At 44.5% G+C, this 5,621-nt stretch overlaps 1 protein-coding gene across 2 annotated transcripts in view; it reads left to right on the top strand.

Annotated features, from left to right (window-relative positions):
- Positions 1-5,621, top strand: part of GJA5 (gap junction protein, alpha 5, 40kDa) — a 17,782-nt gene that overhangs the window by 2,268 nt on the left and 9,893 nt on the right. Inside the window, exon 1 of one of the 2 annotated variants that reach the window (XM_010005489.1) lies at positions 3,622-3,670. The exons of the other annotated variant lie outside the window; for it this stretch is intronic. The gene's annotated coding sequence lies outside the window, so the exon portion shown is untranslated. Of the gene's footprint in view, positions 1-3,621; positions 3,671-5,621 lie in introns of those variants that run through there. 2 annotated transcript variants of the gene reach the window in all.

Below are 5,621 nucleotides of genomic sequence, written 5' to 3'. Positions count from 1 at the left end.
CTTATGTTGCCTCCCTTTTTCCCTAGCACTTACTTGCCCAGCCCCCAATTCCTGAAAGTATTTATAGGCAGTAAATCTCTTCTCTCTTAACCTTTGTTCTGCCAGACTAAGTAACTAAGTTCCCTTATAGTATTCTCCCTGCAGGCACATCACACCGTATTTTAATTACCTTGGGTAGCTGCACAAGCATGAAGTTCAGTGCAAAATAATTAAGGCAGAAAGGCTCAAACTGGTACAGCATCTATTTTCAAATCAGCTCAAATATCTCTCTGCAGTCACTTCTGTGACTGATAAGTAAACAATACTCTTGGCTGAGAGGCACCCTCTGTCCCTCTGATCACCCTGTTGCCTTTCTTTGCACCTGTTCCAGGCTGAATATCTTTCTTGAATGTGGGTGAGCAGCACTGCACACACTATTCTGGCGGGGTCTCACATCCTCTTGGATGACATTGATCTGACTCAGTGCAACTGGAAATACTGCTACGTCCTGAAAGTTCACTTGCCTTCTTCACCCTTAATAGCATCACTGGTTCCTCCTCCTTTGGTGACCTTCACCCAAGATTTTCCCCTTCTTGGTCCTGCCAACTAGGAACCCCCAAGTGCTAAGAGAGATTCCTATTACTCTCCAGGCAACAAGTTCCAAGTGTGATTTTGCACTATCCCATTTTACCTCACCTAGATGACTCCAGCCACAAAAAGCATTCACCTCTCCTGGTGCTGGAATCCACCTCTGCTCTGATGATACCTCCCAGCTTTGTTTCATCAGCAGATTTCACTAGCATTTCTACTTTCAGTGCCAAGGTAATTAACACAAATATTAAAAAAGATCAGTCCTAAAAGCAAACTTTGAGCAGCCTTAGAGATAACTTCCTTTCAACCTATCAGGGAACCAGTGTCTCAGTTCTATCAGTCGCTTACCCATTGAAGGATTTCTCTAACTTCAGCTGAATCTTCTCCACTCATTTGTTTCTTCTGGAACACTGTATCATATGCCTTACTGAAGTCCAGGTAGGTAACTTCTGCTATGTTTCTTTTACCCAGAGTGTCCAGAATCATGCCCCAAGAAGGCTATTTACCTTTGATCAAACGATGGTCCATGTTGTCCTATTTTTCCCTTACCTCCTAGCCTTATTTCTCCTTTCCTTCAAAATCCATTCCACAGTATCATAAACTGCTGAGATCTGCAAGCTGCACATGGCAAGCTGTCAGCTGTTCTCCTCATTCCCACTGTCTGGGGGAGCATTCTCTTTCACTTGCTCTCCTCACTCAAGTCATACAAGTTTTGCATAGCAGTCTCTTGGGGAGGGGAGGAAAAATCCTCCTTCCCAGCTTCCCAGTGGACAGAACAGTTATTTCTCTGGCTGTGGAGCTGGAGAACCTGCCATAACATCTCTGTTTTCCCTTGAAATGGTTGCAGTAGAGAAGGGAAGACATGTTGAGGGGCTGGCTGAGGCACCCATACAACACTTCTGCTCACCTTTCTGTCTTTTGCCTCCTTGTCCGTCTTCACCTATTTTTCTCCTGTGCATCAAAATTCCATTAGTTACCATCAACACAAAGAAAGAAAACAACCAAAAACCAACCAACAAAAAACAACAAAACAAAACCCCATAACAGTTACCTCACATGCATGGTGCATGTATTGCACAGAAACCTTCTCCCCTCCCTCATTCCTTCAACAGAGCTAGACTGTATCTGCTGGATTCAGAGATTAAATCTGTAGGAGAACTCAGAAACAATACTGGGATGGGAAACACAAAGGAGTGAGACCTGATCACCCTGAGTGCACAGCAAAGTGTCAGCCACACAGAAAGAGGATTACATTTCAGGCCACTCACTCACAGGACCTGCCTCTCTATAGCACGTGAGAGACATTTGACAAGCCTTAGCTAGCCTATCCCAAAGCCATCTGTGAGCCAGATCTATACTATTAACTCCTTTTGTTTGGACACCTTTATGATGAAGTCCTTGACAATTTCATTGACATAAAATCAACAGGACTTTAAATAATAATTCTTTATGGAAATGGCTCCAGAAAGATGTAAGAACACAGAGAAATGCTCATTCCCATGAAATTCCATCATAGGATATACAACTGCCAGGCAGGAGAGGGAGAAACAACTCCAGAAACATTCCCATTTTCTTTGAAGTCAAAGAAGGCTTTTCAATAAAGTTAGAAATGAGGCTGCAGATGCCTGTGGGTTTCTCTATACTATGGGAAATTTCTGTGCACGGTATGTCCGGCACTAATCACCAGTGAGGCATTGCACTCTTGTAAAGGCATTGCACCCTTAACTTTAGAGTCAGTCCACACAGGACGTATCTCCAGAGGTAACAAAGGCATTGCACCCTTAACTTTAGAGTCAGTGTCCACACAGGACGTATCTCCAGAGGTAAACTCTGCACAGCCCTGCATGGGCTGGCTTTCAAACTTGGGACTAAAGGGGAAACTAAATCAGTGGGAGAACAGTTATTAGGTTAGAAGAGTTGTCAGCCCTGTGCTTTTGTCTCTGGACTGCTTTTGCTTCATGATCTACACTAGCTGTTCCATAGGGACCATTGGACAATTATGTTCCAGATGGGAGATATCTAGCAATCTAGTATTGCTGGAGGGACACCCGCCAAAGCTTGTACACAGCAAGCTAGTTTTCAGGGTAGCAGAATCTTCTGTGTAAATCTCACTCTCCTGACACTAGTTCTTTGAGACCAGTCTTTATCAAAGCCAGAAGGCATCTCTGATTCACCCTCCTCTCTGGGGCCTGATATGCAGGAATCAGAGGCTCAACTTGACACTTACATGAAATACAAGACCTTCCGACACTTGATGTGCCAAAAGCATTTTTTAAAAAGGCCAAAGTGTTTGTGCATCAGACTGTGTGTGTGCAGGGAGGTGGGGGGGGAGTGGACACTGTGTCAAAAAGCACCTCTCCTGACAGACAGGTTATTTTCTATTTATCAGTATGGGGTTCTATAAAGCTCTTCTGGGAAGGATCAGGTGCCCTTCAGGACATGGTTTCAGCTGTGCTGGGCCCCTGGTCCAAGTCAGCAGAGCAAGTCCTGTGTTGTTTAAAGAGGTGGAGGACCCTACTCCACATGAACACCGTTTTGCCAGATTAAGCTTGAACGAGTCAGAAAAATATCTTCCATTGATGTCTTGCATGAAAAAATCCTCCCCGGGTCTGGCTGGTGTAACTGTGGGGCAAATCTATCTGGAAAGTTTAGACCCTGGCATGTTATCTGGGGAAGGAGGTGCACAGAACAGTGGTATAAGCAACTGGAAGGGACAGTGTGAAGTTAGCAGTGAGTACATCCCGTCTGCATGGGGAGAGTGGCATGGGGAGAGGCTCAGAATGGAGAGAGAGGAATGAGATCCATCGTCTTTAAAGGAAAAACACAGGAAACTAGGTTTGAAAATAGAAAGATTAAGCTGGAGGGGGTGGGAGAGACATGAAAAGTGGGTGAAGAAAGAAGAGGGAGAAAGGCAGAGAGGCAGTGGGGAAGACAAAAAGTGACACAGAAAGGGGGAGGAGAAAAAGAGAGGAAGAGGGAGAGAACCATATTAAAGGAATAAAATCAAGCAACTGAGAAGAACAGGGAATCCAACTCCACTACAGAAAGGAAAAGTGTTAAAGCAAGGGAAGGAGACAGAGGACAAGATACTGCAAATCAGGTAAGTAACCATGAGGGGTAAATTACAGAATTACAGAAGCATCGATGGCAGATCCAGCCGTTATTCTCAAGGGGAAAACAGCATGAGGGGGAGATGGACTTGGTGAGGCAGGAAAAGAAGGATGGCCAAAAGTAACTTAAGAAATTTACTTTTTCTTTGAATTTCTCTCCAAAACACTCCTGCTATTAACAAGATGGGCTTGGGAAATTTCAAAAATTGAACTAATTTTGCCACGGGCAGCTACAGACATGACAAGGACGCCTCCCTGCAACAAACATAGATACTGAGAGATTTCATTGTACGGGAAAGAGGGAGAAGAGCCCCAAGTACCCTCCGACAGTGCAATGCACAAATGGCAGTTTCTGTCAGATCCCATTTCAGTATGCTGTCAGGCTGCTCAGGGGAGGGAGGGTGATGAAGGGAACTCTTACCTATGAGAGGTTCTCAGGGTATAAACACTTCACCAAGTGTCTGCCTGAACCGCCTGTATTCCGAAACATGCAGGACAGTTTCAAAGTATCGCAGTTTCTTTTCCTTGAGCGTCCTGGCTGGTCTGTGACATGGAGTCTGGGATCATAACTCAAACGCAGAGACCTGCCTTGCTCATATCTCCCAGTCACTCACCCTGCACGCCGCTGGGGGAATGCCTTTCTCCTCCATCCCAACACTGCCCAGGGCAGCCTCAGCAAAGAGGCACGCAGACCCGAAGGGCCAAACAACCTCTCCCATGAGCTGCTGCTTCTTTTTATTTGCCTTCCTAACTTTTTTCCTTTTTGTCTTTGGAATAATTACTCAGTTACATTTCCATAATTTAATACTTCTAGCATTGCAACTGCATGTTTCAAAGAATAGCCCAGGTAGAAAACACAGTACCCCAATACCTTCACCTGGAAAGAAGCAACCATAATGACTGTGCAGCTTGCCTGCTAATTGCCACTTCTGATCTGTGGTGACTCTTTTGATTTCCTAAAGGATCATTTTACAGGCCATTAGTCATGTCTAATGAGCTGTGTAGCACTCTGATTTTAACAGCTCAGGTAAACTGAGGCAGAGCCTCTGTCCCTGAAGTATCGTACAAACCATCAGAGGATCATGTAAGTAGTATTTCTGGACAAAAAGCAGCTAAAAAAGTCACAGGCTGAATAAACCTTACTCATTGAACTCTTCACCCATGCTAATAAACCTGTCAAAATACCTTGGTGAAGCAGTGTGTGAGAGAGGTTTTCCTTACTGCTGCCTACGTGAATCTCTCTTTAAGGCTAAAGCACTTAATGCATGTAATATATGTGTGCATTGCAAGGGCAGCTAGGAGCGGGTTAAACTGTTATTCAGAAGCCTCACAATATTTAGTATTTGCACTGGAAGCCAAAAAATTCTGAATTTGCTGGTCTTTAAAAGAATCTACTCTGAGAAGAGCAGAGATTTCTAACTTTCTTCCAACTTTCCTTGGAAGCAGAACACTAGTTTAGGAGAATTCCGGAAGCTTCAGGATTTAAAATACTCATCAGGCTCCGGTCGCTTGGGAACTATGTTAAGTATTCCTGCTACTACAGCTATTTGGGGTTGTTGGGTTTTTTCCACTCAACAGTATAGATTATCACAATGTTTCTGTACTGCGGGCTTTCACATTAAAAAATTAAACCTTGGCAGAAAATACAGAACTTCATGCCCGAGCCCCTCTTCTGGTTTTGACCTTCAGACAGATCGCACACATTCTGCACATGTGCCCTTGTTTTCTGACTTATCTCGCAGCATTTTAAATAGACAAGAAGGAATGAGTAATTCAGGACTATACCGTGTCATTAGGCAGCACATTTCAGAGGCTGCTCCACACCTCGGGTGCTGTATGAGGCACGAGGACAGAGGCTTAAAATTAGAAATAGTTCCCGGGAGGCACCAGAGAAACTTCAATCTCTGGGCTAAGAATTCATCAAGCTGGGGGGTGGCGGGG

The sequence above is a fragment of the Chaetura pelagica genome, unplaced genomic scaffold (genome assembly GCF_000747805.2).
Source record: "Chaetura pelagica isolate M959 unplaced genomic scaffold, ChaPel_1.0 scaffold39, whole genome shotgun sequence".
Classification (NCBI taxonomy): Eukaryota; Metazoa; Chordata; class Aves; order Apodiformes; family Apodidae; genus Chaetura; species Chaetura pelagica.
Note: the sequence above shows the minus strand (reverse complement) of the source record. Positions and strands in the feature narration are given on the sequence as shown.